Source organism: Anomalospiza imberbis, chromosome Z, assembly GCF_031753505.1.
Source record: "Anomalospiza imberbis isolate Cuckoo-Finch-1a 21T00152 chromosome Z, ASM3175350v1, whole genome shotgun sequence".
NCBI classification, from domain to species: Eukaryota; Metazoa; Chordata; class Aves; order Passeriformes; family Viduidae; genus Anomalospiza; species Anomalospiza imberbis.
In genome coordinates, this window is record NC_089721.1 from 33,622,116 (window position 1) to 33,636,108 (window position 13,993).

At 36.8% G+C, this 13,993-nt stretch overlaps 1 protein-coding gene across 1 annotated transcript in view; it reads left to right on the forward strand.

Annotated features, from left to right (window-relative positions):
* Positions 1-407: 407 nt before the first annotated feature.
* Positions 408-13,993, forward strand: part of PTPRD (protein tyrosine phosphatase receptor type D) — a 1,172,008-nt gene continuing 1,158,422 nt past the window's right edge. Inside the window, exons 1-2 of the mRNA XM_068176134.1 lie at positions 408-813; positions 1,989-2,096. The gene's annotated coding sequence lies outside the window, so the exon portion shown is untranslated. The remainder of the gene's footprint in view (positions 814-1,988; positions 2,097-13,993) is intronic.

The window sequence follows — 13,993 nt, forward strand, 5'->3', positions numbered from 1 at the left end:
AAGGTTTAAGGTTTGTGAAAATCATTTGGGCATTGTTGTGGGGAGGCAAATGATTAAAAATGTTCCTCTTGGAAGACAGTGTTGACCAGAGTTAGAAATACCTTTGCAAATTAAATCTCGATGGGATCTATTTCTGGAAAAATCTTAATTAAAAATAGAGCAAACACAAAACTGTATCCTTAACTAAAACGAAAATTCCCTCCCCCCACCCCGTCTGTTCTCAGACCGTGTAGTGTTATCAGTGGAACTGGAAACCTTACAGCAATCACCCCAGCATTCTGCTGTGAAGAAGCGGGAACGGGGAGGGGAGTTGCGAGGGGGAGAGGAGGCGGCATCAAGGGGTCTCATTGCTGAGAGATACTTTGAGGGCAAAGTAAAAGTGCCCCCTCGGGAGCAGCGCTCCGCTTCTGTCGCCACTGCTGTCTCAGATGCTACAGTATCAGGCGGAGAAGAAAAGAAAGGAATTTGGAGTTGATGTACACGCCGGAGCAGCAGTAAAAAGATATAAAATATCGACACGCTCAGCTGCAGCTTGTTAAAAGCTTCCTGCGGGTTGGCAGAATGAAATCTTTATTTAAAATACACAAACTACCGTCAGGGGAGGAACGGAAGGGGAAACACTAAAAGGGCCAAACGCAGAGTTTAACCCACCGGTATAACCAAAAGAGAAGAGATGAGATTGGTTTGGGGCGAACGGAAGAGAGGGGGAGGATGCCCGCCTTGCAGCCCAGCCACAGAAGCCACCTGGGGACTCGGTGTCTCCACTCAGCTTTGGAGACTTTCTCTTTGATGGTGATAATGATAGTTGCTCTGGTACGGGAAAGAGACTTACGAATACCAGAAGCAGAATGTGTGCTCACATTTGGGTGTGAATGATAGGAAAACGTGCCTCGCCACCACATCCACAGCAGCTCTCTCTTAAGTAGTGGTAACATTATTTTATTATCGCCAGACAATGGCTTTAAAGGCGCATTATTTTAATGCATTATTAATTGTTTTCTCAGGGCGAGAGGAAGGTGGAGGAAGGCTTATTATTATTAATAGCGAGGAGCTTGCTCCTGTCGCACAAGCCGGGGAGAGCGGTGGGAGGAGGCAGCGCCGGGGGGAGGCGGGTGGCGGAGGGCGCCCCGGCACCGGGCTCCCTGCGCGGCTGCGGCACGAACACGCGGGGCTCGGCGCAGCCCCTGCCGCACACCCATAGTCCCCCAGCCCGGCCCCTCACCCTCCGCCGGGTGAAAAGTTCCGCGGGCAGCGGCCGGCGCGGCACCTCGCGGCCGGCACCTCCCCATCCCCAGTTCCGCGGGGGCGGCGTGGTTCCGCGGCCGCCAAAGTTGCAGCGGGGCCGGGGGGCTGCCGCCGCTGCCGGCCATCAAGTGGCTCGTTAAGGAAATGCAGGTGAGCGGGCGGAGCGGCGGCGGGGGCTGCGCGGAGCCCCGCGGGGAGCGCGCCCCCCGCACCAGCCCTCGCATCCCCTCCGGGCAGCTCGCCGCCCGCCTGTAGACGGCAGTGCTTGCACCGAGAGCTGGCGGCCGCCGCACCCGCGGCGAGAGCCGCTCCAGCGCTCCCCGCCCCGCACACACACAGACACACACACGCACACACGCACACCCCCCACCCCTCCTCCCCACCCCTCGCTGTCTCCCTCTCTCCTCCCTCTTGTCGCTCTTTTCCTCCCTCCCTCTCTCTCTGCCGGCCTCATCGGAGAGAGTTGCAGGTACCTTACCTCTCACCTCTCCGCCACCCCCCCCCCCCCCATAGCCCCCCTCCCTCCGCAGATTTTAAGGCGAAGGAGCCCCGTGAAGCCTATTTAATTATTTATTTATGTATTTAAAATCATTGTAAAAAAAAAAAAAAAATCTTTGGAAGAATGACTCTAGTCGGAGTCAGCTCTGACAACAGGGTTACCCCCCCAGGAGCTAGCGGCAGTGGAGCTGGATCCCATCAAAACAGAACTGCCTGATGTGGCATGTGCTTCTCTCTCTTTGCAGTTCCTTCTGGGCCCGTGTGGACTAGGGGCACAACGCGGCGCCTGACTGGCAGGAGGGGAAAGCGGAGACTCCTTCAGGTTTCCAAAGAGGTCCAAGTGGACAGCATTAGTAAGTAAATTCTCTGTGCTTGCTTACTGTCCCTGTGTTCTCGGGCTTGTCCAGACCTTTTCTTAGCATTCACACACATACATATGCACACACACACACATCTTTCTATATGTATATATACATGTGTATATATATATATGTGCATGCATTTCTGTTTTCAGGTTACTGTTCTGGTCAGAGAGAAACTTGGCCATGGTAACTTGGAACTGTTTTTAGTGGGAAGGTGCATTAAGGGGTTTGCTGTTGCTTTAATGAGTAAAGAAAATTGAAGGTGAATACTTGTTTAAAAAAACGGAGTGTGGCAAGTATTGTATAATGTCATCCTTCAGTGCAGGTGTAGGTATGTGGTAGAATACAGACAAAATCTAAACAAAGAGATACTCCCTCAGGAGGGGTCTGCAGAATGGTCTGACCTGCAAAGCAATGGCAGGTGACAGGACATTCAGTTTAATATAAAATGTGCCTGAGTTATAGATACGAAGAGTATTTTTGTCTGCATTCAATTGTAAGCATTTTTAGTCCATGTCTTTCAAGTTCTTAAATTTTTCATCAAGTTTCATATGTGTAAAATGTATGTGTATTTTTTCTTCTGATGAGGATGACAGTTCTAGACAACAGCTTTGCTTTCTAAGGGCTTTTATGGGGCATATTCAAAAGTACTGATACCACTGTGTTCAGTAGGTGAGAAAGATATAGGGGAAACAAAAAGATAAACTCATTTAAAAGGGTGTCATGAGCAGTGGAACTGAGGTTTGCTGGCTGAGCTGTAGAGTTAACAAAAGGTATGAAGATCATATTAATGTATGCCATGAAGTGTCTGCTGTTAGGTGTTGTTCAGCACTAAATATATCTGCATCTGGGAAAGAGAACTTTTGCAGGCATTATTTCTCTTGGGACAGTGGCCCCGTTATTGACATTTGCTGCTTTCTGCTAAAGGAAACAGCTAGTATTAGTAGTTGAAGGTTAACTGTTTCCTAGGTAGAGAAAAGAAATAACAATGACAGGTATGGCAATGGAAACGTTTGCTAATATCTAAATAAAACCTCAGTGTTATGTCAGTAGAAATACAGTTGAGTCAGGTGTTTTTGAATGTACTGGAAGGAATCAATAGCATTTCAGCTTTTTTTCTCTATTCCGGCCAAATGGATTGGATTTAAATTCTTCATGTGTTGTATCTATTGTAGGGACAATGTGGATTTGAATTAGCATAAATTAAAATTATGTCTTTACAAATTCTTGGCAAATTTGGGTTATTTAACAGTACAAATTCACAGTAATAAGTGGCTACTGTAAATAAACAATACAACTCAAATATCTTATATATTATGTCTTTACTGTTCACCTAATCCGAATAAAAACTAGTGCTTTTAGAAATAATTAAATATGAACGTATAAATGCATTTTATTAAACTTTGAAATGTGAAATTCATGTTGCACTTTCAGGTATAATTTAAAATCAGTCACAACTAATAAATGCCATTAGGAGTGAAAGTTTATCAGGGTCAAATCAAATGCATTTCTTCCTAAAGCAAAGAAATTAGTTTATGTCACAACAGTAAGGAAAACTAGCAAAATTTACTTAGGCAATTAATGTGACACAAGCAGGGAAGAGTAAATCTGCAGTAGCAGATGGATGACATTCAGAGTTGCTTTCAGGTATTCATAACCTTAGAGCTAGGAAGGAATTACAAAGCATAGGGTACAAGTTCTTAGACAGTGAATCAGGGTGACTTTCATATTGCAATAAAATAGTCTTTTGGTAATTACCATTTATGACAGAAAAAAAAACCCATGAACTCGTGAACTTTTAATTAAAGGATAATACATTTTCTGACTTAGTAAGGAATCCTACTGATACTGTTTTAGTACTATGAATTTACCTTTCAGTTAAAAGAAAAAGTGCTTTTTACTCACTTTTTTTAAAATTACTTAGTAACATTTGACATGGCTCACTGCTGTATTGTACTCCCTGTGGACAGCACATTAAAATAATATATCCAGCTAATTTGCATGAACCGTTTTGAGACTGCATGCAGTGAAGTTTATTAGGCTAAGCTTTCAGTTCTGCTAGGTGGCCCTAAACATGCAGCAATGTTGAATGTGTAACAGTGTGTCTATTTGAAAAAAAAAAAAAAAAAAAAAACAAACAAAAAACCACCAAACCAAACAAACAAACAAAACACCCACAAAAATAAACTAACCACACAGGAACTATATTGTCTAGTTTAGCTCAAATATTCAATGTCTTTATTAGTTTGAAGCACAGTCTTCATAATTTGTCTTTGGGATTTTCTTTAATCTAGGATATGTTGTGGCAATACTTTAGAATCTTCACTTTTGCTATAATTACTACTGTAGGAAATGACCTGCGCCAAATCATGGCAATTAAGAGTGACACATATTGTACTTGATTATATATTCAGATACAATTTTGTGTTGTTGGCATAGGCAAATGTCAAATCGTGTCAATCTGATTCAGAAGAAACAAGAGAGGACTTTAAAAACACCTATTTTTATGCAAATATATAACTGATATAACAAAGTTGCATGTGTCAGCAGTAATGTGGTTTATTAGGCAATTGTTCTTGTTATTCAGATCAGATAATAGTCTGATGAAATATATAAGCAGTCTACAGGGAATCAATGATTAATTCCTCTGACATGTGCATGTTTAAGATTTCTTACTAATAAAATCCTAGATACCTGCATTATTTTTCCAAAGCCAAAGCAAACAAACACTGTCAATATTAATTACTTAATATACTGAGCTCCCACCAAACTTTGTGGTGATAAAGTGTGATGAAAAAATTACGCCAATGTTTCCTTCTTTGTTCTTTGCTAAATGGGGCTTTGCTGAAGAAACTGACAGTACACAAACATACTGCTTGATAGCACAAACTATTTTGAAATGGGGAATGTGATAAATATCAAAGAATACACTGATGCTTTAATCAGCTTGGTTTGCCTGTGCTCTTTTAAGAACTTACACAGCATTGATAACTTTTTTGTATATATGGGTGATAATTCTACAGAATTGAGTACTATAACTAGTTGGAGAAACAAAGGTATCATAGCTGGCTTAATTGGAAAACAAGTGAGTTCAGCATACAGGAAAAGGTTGCTGATACTTTTCATCAGTCCAAAGCTTGTTTAGTACAAAACCAGATTGGAACATGAATCTCACATAATGAGAGTAAGCTCTATTGATTTACTATCACTTTAAAGACGTCATAACCAGCAAATATAAATTTAACAATGACATTTATATGGATGTCCTATAATTTAGGGTTTTGGATTTTGATAACTGTACTCAAGGAAAGTAGTTTTTTTTCTTTCATTAGTATACATAAGGATTCTATGGAAACTGGCTAAGGAGGAGGAGATGTTCAGGGTGTTCTTTAACGTAGGAAAAAAAAAAGTGAAAAGGCCATAGAAAAAGCTCAGATTCAAAAGTACTTGAGCTGGAGAATGCCTGTATATGTGGTGTTTTACTCTGTTTTGTTTTCCACAAATACATTATAAGGTCATTAGTGCTAGAAGTTTTTTTAAGAGCTCGTATGTTACCCCTTTTTCTTATAGACTTTCCACCTTGAAGTTTTGCAGCTATAATCCTAGCAAACTCTGACAAAGTAGGCAAGGGACCTTACATCACAGTGATAATAATAGAAATAGGGTCACAAAGTATTGACAAAATTGCAGTTGGACTGTGAGGGTTTGGACATATTTGATTGTGATAAAAAGTATTTAGTAGAAATACAAATTCTAGTAGGAAATAGGCAGTAGGCATGAATTAATTCTCAAATGAGTATTAGATATATTTGATAATGACTAAGAGAAGGAAACAGGCACACAGGCAAAGGGAATGCATATTGGTAGATATTTTAATCATTCCTAATGATTTTAGATGCTCTTTGATTTTCAGTTTATCCATTCTAGTAGCTTCTTTGGTAAGATCAAGAACGAAACAATAACAGAAAAGATAGCAATAAATAGAAAATTGCTGCAAATTTACTACTTTTATGGTCAATATGAAGACTGAATTATCATCTATTTTCATTTGTTGTCAATAGTTACAGAAATGATCCTATTTATCTTACATTTCTATTCTGTTAAATATGCTTTATTAAGTGAAGACTATTGTGCAAGAAATTATATTCTTTACATTCTATATTTCTGTAATGGCAACTTTGTAACCACTTCTAAAAAGTGGGGGGTTTTTTTGTCAATACATAAACTGAAGATGTAGTTGAATAAAATTTTAACAGATTAGATGCTGCAGAATCGGGTTTATAAAATCAATTTTATAAAATTTCTGCCAGCAATACTGTGAAATTGATCAAAATACGAGTATGTTTTAAAGTTTTGGTGAATAAAGTCATGCTTTACCTGCCTTTAAAGTTCTTTGAAATACTATTATACTTTCCAAATTATATACTTAGACTATGCTGAAAATAAAATTAAGATTTTGGAGATGTGTTTGGATAAAGAGAATTCTAGCATTGTATGTTTGCACTATGAAGAAGGCTCTGAATAAGTCCGATGATTTTCCTGAGAATGCTGTGGGGGATTTGTTCCAGCTGTAAGCAGCATGAGTTCATATAGTTGCTAATTAACAGATAGATACATATTACAGGCCCAGTACTCTGCTTTGTCCAAATATTTGGTTTAGAAAAATGTTTTTCTACATCAGGCAGTCCCATGTTTATGTTTCATACCATTGTGAAAAGCTGCTAAAACTGAATTCTTCATATATTTCAGGATGGCTTCTCAAAAGGTAAGGTGATGTTTTGGTGCATATGGTGCATTCTGCTTTTCTTTTGAATTTAAAAAATAAGAACTGTACACAATGGCATTCAGGAAATCACTCTTTCTCCAGGATGCTGTTTTTATTTGGTTTTAGATTACCTAGCTCTTTTGCAAAGTATGTTTAACACTGCCCAGCAGTGAAATGTTAAACGCGTATGCTTTTTGTTTGCCATGAAAAGGTGGGTTGAGAGGAAACTGCTTCAGCTGGGGTGATTGTCTGTAAACATAAAGGAGGACTCATGGGCTTAATGGGAAGTGGGATTATTTAGCTCTTCCAGTTATCATGGAAACTGTGTGGGTAAGGCGAACTCACATTTCTAGAGTGGTCCTCCCAGCTGGTGAGCTAATCATAGGTGACAGCTTAGTTGCTTTACAATGATGATTGATTTAAGGTGACCAACCTGAATAAAGGTCCTCTGGCGGCAGTAGTTTGGAAGTGTACACCAATCTGTCTTCTGGGAGCAGTAATTCTTAAGAGTACTGCAGCAGAAGTAACTGCGTAAGAACAATTGCATCTACTCTACTCTGAAAGTGAAGTGATTTTTAGACTCTCATGCAGCAGTTTAACAGTCAATGTGGGAGTATGTCAGGAAAAGTAAGTTTGCGCTAGCTTTGACGCATTCTTTCTTTGTCTCACCCCTACACACTTAAAATGTAGCCTTCATTGTGGTGCAAGGCATAAAGTCTCATCAGATCCTGTACTACGTAAACCAGCATTTAAAGTAGTTGATGCCCTCCTCACTCTGCTTGTTCTTTTAGTCAAACAAGTTTTTCTTCAGTCTTTAGTTACAAAAAAAGGTAACTGTACTTAGATCTGACATAGAATATTAATTTTAGTATATTAATGTTTTGTTTTCTAAGAAGGATTTAAATAAGAACACGTATTGTACAAATTTTTAATCTATGTTGAAGGACTTCATTTTAACCTTAAAGGCTAATTCTGTATTCAACATCTGATGAAGCACAACATACCTTGAATTCCTGCACATAAGTATAAGGGAGAGCAGTGACGTAACTGTTACTTAGGTAGCTACGGAATTACTGGCAGTAACAAAAAGATAAATTAAAACTATGTGTGACCTGCCCTTCATTTATGACAAATGTAAAATGTATGTAAAATGACATAAGGATATCCATCCCATCAATTTAACAATCAGAAAAAATCTTACAGGGTTGTGCATTATCTTAGTTTTGAAAGATTTTCTTTTAAATTAAAAGGAATATGCTGTGATGTTGTGAGGCAAAGCTCAAAGCATCAGCAGTTCTCAATGGAAAGGCTTCAATAAGAATGCATGAATGCTGTCTATGTCTTAGTTGCTTTCCCTTTTCTTATTGCAACTGAGGTTTGCCAGATGGCATTCTCAGGCTTCTTCAGAGAGACAGAAAACCATAAAGAGTTTTGTCTTTATCAGAAAACATAAAAGTATAAAATTACAGTTGATACTTTTCTCCATCTAGATTTTCCTGAAGGAAGTGTGTGATTTTTGACTATTAATTTTTGTGCATTTTGACCATGATATAAAAATGTTAGCATACTTATGCGCTAGTAGTACAAACCAACTCCCAAAACTGTAATATAGTTAGGATATTAAAGTTTATAACAAAAGAAGTCAGACTTGAAATATACTTTGATGAAACCTTGAAACCTGAAAAATTCATGTGATGGGAGGAGAGTGCTGGGAGAGGTTGGATCAACATTAAATCATTATTACTGACATATCATACATTTGTTAGTAGAAGTATTTAAGAATTTTCTCCTTGAGAGAAAATTTGGCTAACTTTTTTATATGTTTATAAATTTCTGAAAATTGTAGGTACAGATAAATCATAAAAGTGAGTTTCAAATAATTCATTGCCTATAACCTTTAGTATAATTTGTGTGCATACCATTCATAGAAATATTAATAATGAAAAGTCATATTAATTATTGGTATTTCTTCACAAACAGAAATCTGCCCAGCAAAGCTCATTAATTTCAAATTTGACATCAGTCATTTTGGACTGGCATCATTAGCATACCAAATGGAGTACTTAAAAAAATAAAGAAAAAAGTAGAACTGTTGCATTAATATAGTGATGACCTGTATTCCCCTTTGAATAATTTAGCCATTTCTTCAATTTTTATGCACAAATACTGTGTGAAATTTTCCTTTCTCCCTATGAATAAAAGATATACTAATGGCTTTTTTACACAATTTGTCCTAATCTTCCTTTTTTTTTATTTTTCCGCTTTTTTTTTTCCTAAGACTGCTGGGCAGCAAAACTTGAAAAGCTGCAAAAATTAATGTGCATATTTTTTCAGTGTGTAGGCTTTAGAGTGGGTTGATTTTACTCCTCTTCTTCCGTGTACACCCAGCGTCCTGTGACAATACATTGAAGCAACAGTCAGTCAGTGAGGTTGGAGATTCTTTTGTCAAATGCATCAGCTAGAAAGTGTACAATGGACAGCAAATCTTCAAGAGCTGCCAAAAGATATGAAGGTCACTATTCCTGGGTAACCAAGTATTATTAACCATGCTACCCATAGCTGTGTGAGTCTTCTGCAAAATTAAGTTTTTCAGTGATAATTGGATCAACAGTGCACAAAAATTGTTACTTGGAGAAAAAAGGGAAACAATTCAAAATGGAAATAGTTCAAATCAATACATTCTTCATTTGTAGAACAAAGTGCAATGGGCTTCCTGTACCGTTTGTTTTCAATTTTTCATTCCAATGGAGAAAAGAGGCAAAGTAGTAAAAAAATAATGTTAGCTGCTGGAGGCCATTTGACAGAATAAAATTGTCAGGAAATGTGGTTTGAGTATTTTTATTTTTAAAAAAATGATTATTATTATTTTGTTGTGTTCCTCCTGTTATTCTTTTTTCTGTGCAATCTGTATTAAGGAAAAAAATCCAGAATTAAAAAAATTTCCTGAGCAGCTTTCATAGAAGTTGTGCTCTCTTGACCTAATCAAAATGCATGATTTGTCCTATGTTAAAATCTCTTTCATATGAAAAACCCCAATCGATTTTTGTTTGTTTGTTTCTTTTTTATTCTAAAATTATTAGAGAAAAATGATCTTTGTATTTGTCTTAACAATTATAATTGTGCTGCAGTATCTGTTTTTCATCATTTACTTTAAGTTTACCCTGGTTCCTATATGTGTGGATATGCAGTCCCTGGATATTTTCATTGTCATATTCTACATGAAATAATAAATTGAAAAATATACAAATGTATTTTGGCTCAGAATCATCTTTTTTCTTCTCAGCATGTAAGCCAGCCTTTTCCACTCTTTCCCATCTTCCTAGTTTTTTCTACCCTTCCTTTGCAGAAGGCTGTAACACAGGTAGAGTGTCTAATTATTTTAAAATTAGGTCATAATTTGTGTTTCTGCTCCCCCTCACTGATCCTAAGCATAGTGACCCTTCTGGGGAAAGAATTTGTTTTTAAGGGTGATGTCCTCACCCTACTTTGTGTTTTCCAGAACTGATAAAAATAGGAAAGAAAACACTCCAGTTTATGTAAATATCAGATGTTTCCTACTGTACATGAAGAGATGAAGAAGTAACTGGTTGAGTTCTGCTACAGAACCAATAAAATGGACATTTTTGAATTTTCAGATTAATTTAGGTGTGTTAGAGTCTTTGACTGACACTGAACATAAGACTACATCTCTTTTTCCCCCTCCACTGCTCTGACAGGTCTTGGTTGGCTTGAGAACTGAATGGGGAAAGAAAAGGAAATTCATGAATATGCATGTTCTGTTAATTTTATCAATCGTCAATGCTGAACTAATTAAAGTAGGTATGAATTGTGACATTTATTTAACCAGGCATTTCTTGGTTACGTAAATTAGGCTTTGTAAAAAAATACAATTACAATTTATGTTTCATTGTATATTAAAAAAAAGGAATTGTTAGAAGAAGCATGATGAGGAAGGAAAGGAAGTGAGAGTAGAAAATGGATAACAGAAATGGAAGAAATCCTCAGCAACAGTCATGTTACTCAGCTCTCTGGTGCAGTGTCAAGCCAGATGACACTGTCTTTAACCACTGGGTTTGAGTTTTAATTGCCTAACCATAGGTGACTTATGCCTTTTAGATGCCCTCAGATAGTTGCTCAGTGCTAGGCTAGTGTTCTCTTGTAACAAATGCAGGTATTTCAGAAAACAAGGAACATAGACAATTGCATGTTCATTTGTATTCAGAATTATGAATTGTGCATGTCTATATTCTGGTGTTGTATCTAGAACTTTGCTTTTCCTCCTTGCCTTTCCCAAAGGCAAGGATTTTTTCATGTTATGCTAATTATAACTGATGCTAACAGAGCTCCCTTAATCAACACTTGTGCTTAGCTATCGGCATAATTAGATTAATTATATTTTTATCATCCTAGAAATTCTATCATGCATGTATGAATCCGTGCGTGTTGAAAGTGACATCCTTGACTTCATATTTGGAAACAAGCTTATATGTTGGGTTTTGTTGGTTGTTTTGTTATAATTTTTTTCTCTTTTTATCAATGACGTACAAATTGATAGAATCCAAAGTCTTATGCTGCTAGTTATAGTCCATCCACAGAGTCAACTTGTGTGCTTTCCTGCTCTGACAATATGCTGGTGACCCTGAGACTAATGTGATGAACTGTGTAATGTCACACTGCCTTTTTTTTATTTGCTACTTTGGTATGTCACCTGTTCCTGGTTTTGGAAAGAAAGACAGACCTAGAGATCAGTGTAATATAATTATACTGAGGTGAGGTGTATTTTCTGTTTTTGTATTATTGACATTTTGACCATTATGCAACCAGTAAAGGATACTGGCAGTAATATTTTCTTTTGAGGTCAGGGTTATTGATTTTGGGGTAGAAGCAGAGTTGATAGGATAAATCTTACGGTGATAATACTATTTGTATCTAACTTTTGATGGCATTTGGTTTGGACAGAAAGTTTGGGATACATGAATCTGCATTTACTGAAGTCACTTGAATATTATGCTCATTAAATGATTGTTGAAAAAGAAATTTAAGTATTCAGCTTAATAAGAGTATTGCAACTAGCATGCATGAGAGACAGCTCTTACAGACAGAGACCTTCGTCTATCAAGGCTTCATAAAGGCAATAGTATAGATCTCGTTTGTGAGCCAGAAACATTTTCCATAATCAGTAGATGAAATGATTTTCAGAAGTTATCCTTATAATCACAAAGAATAGAGAAGCTTCATGAGCAGAAAAAAGGATCCAAGAAAAACTTTGTATTGTTTCATCTAATTTCATGAAAATATATATCCCTCATCCTTGTAGTGTGGTATTCTAGTTTATGCAAACTATAACATCTGTGTATGGTGATCACTGACTGTCTGCTCTTTAATAACTTGGGGAAACAAAACAAAAATAAAATATGTTAATTTGAGATTTTCATGACTTAACCTCACTCAGTGTTTCCAAAAGTATTATATTATATTATGTTCTCATTTATGTCTGAATCAAAGAAAAGTTGCAGAGCAGATATAACTTGAGGAAGTTATGTCTTCCTTATATAACTTATAAAGAAGATGTATAATAATTATGTTAATAATAATCATGGTTATAACTTATGGTTGACAGGAAGACCATGCTGTTAATTTCAGAGAAAGTAGATTTTATTTTCTTGCTTAGTATTCAAGGATAAAATATAGAAACAGAGTAAACAATATAATACTTTTTTGTTCGCTTTGCTATTAAATTGTGGTTTTAGCAGTGTTAGGAGGGAACTAAGATGCTACTTGTAAAAGATATTCTTGTATGGTACCAAAGAAGAAAAAGATGACATAAAGGCATAATTTGATTGTTATCCAGCATAGCCCTGTAGGAATGGTAGCTTGTAAAATCTGAAAACAAGGTGTTAAAAAATTTATATAAGAGTGTATTCCTTTTTTCAGGGGAAAAAAAATCCAAAACTAAACCCACAAAAACCCAAGTGTGACCGACATGTTCAGGCACTATTGGAACAGTAACTGAAGTTTTAATTGGTTTATATTACCTGCACATCTGTCTCTATATCCCAATAGCACTTTACTTGCCCATAGAACTACTTTGTATTTCAAGATGTAAATAAGAGAGGAGTTGTAGAGGGTAGCAGATAGGGCAGTTTTATGAAGCAAAGATAACCAATCAAGAAGAGTGTGGCACTGCTAGACTTATACTGCTTCTAACAAGAATTACTTTGTGCCTTCCATCAATAAAAGTCTCACATGGAAGGCAGTGGACAGGAATCTGGAGGAATGGCACAATTTCTTTCCTTCCCTCCTGGGACCAGGAATTAAATCTTTGTCTCCTCTCTCCTCAAAGGTAATTCCAGGAGGCTTTTTTTAGCCCTTAGAAATTTTGTAATTCATATTAAACTATAGATTGATTATAAAAACACAAATTAATAAGGTTGGTATATCCATATAGCCACAGGCAAATTTTATTCCCAAAACTGCAATAAAAAAGGAAATTACTGTAATGTACACTATGTGTAAATTCATGGTGAAACAGTTTCCCCAAAATATCAAATCAGAATGTTAATTCAACTTTAGAATAACTCTTGTAAAATGAGATATAATTGTATGTTCTATTTATATTCACAATGGTATTTGAAAGCAAACATCTTTAGAGTGTTAGAACTAGTAAAAATACAAAGGAAATTTCTGTTATTCTAATTATGCATATTTCAAAATGCAGCTATTCAAAATTCAAGCCATTCCAGTAAGTTGATATTATTATATTAATTTAAGTACTATCTTTAATATATTCTCATGATTATCAGCAGGTATTTTTTGTTTGGAGAAGGCTATAACATGATTTTTATGTATGCTTCTGAGGAAAGACTGACACATAGTATGCTCCTCTTCCTCCCTCCACTATGAAGTTGTTGGAAAGATTTCAAAAATTGGAAATTATGTGTACACTGGAAAGGCACAGATCATTATTAAATATTAGCAGCATGTTACATAAGTCAAATAGTTGCAGTGGAAGCACAGATGATATATAAAATAAGAAGAGCCATCAATACTGAGATCTGAAGCTACAGCTGTACATGCAAATATGAATCTCACAGAATAATGTCCTCCATGTTAATCAGAGGAC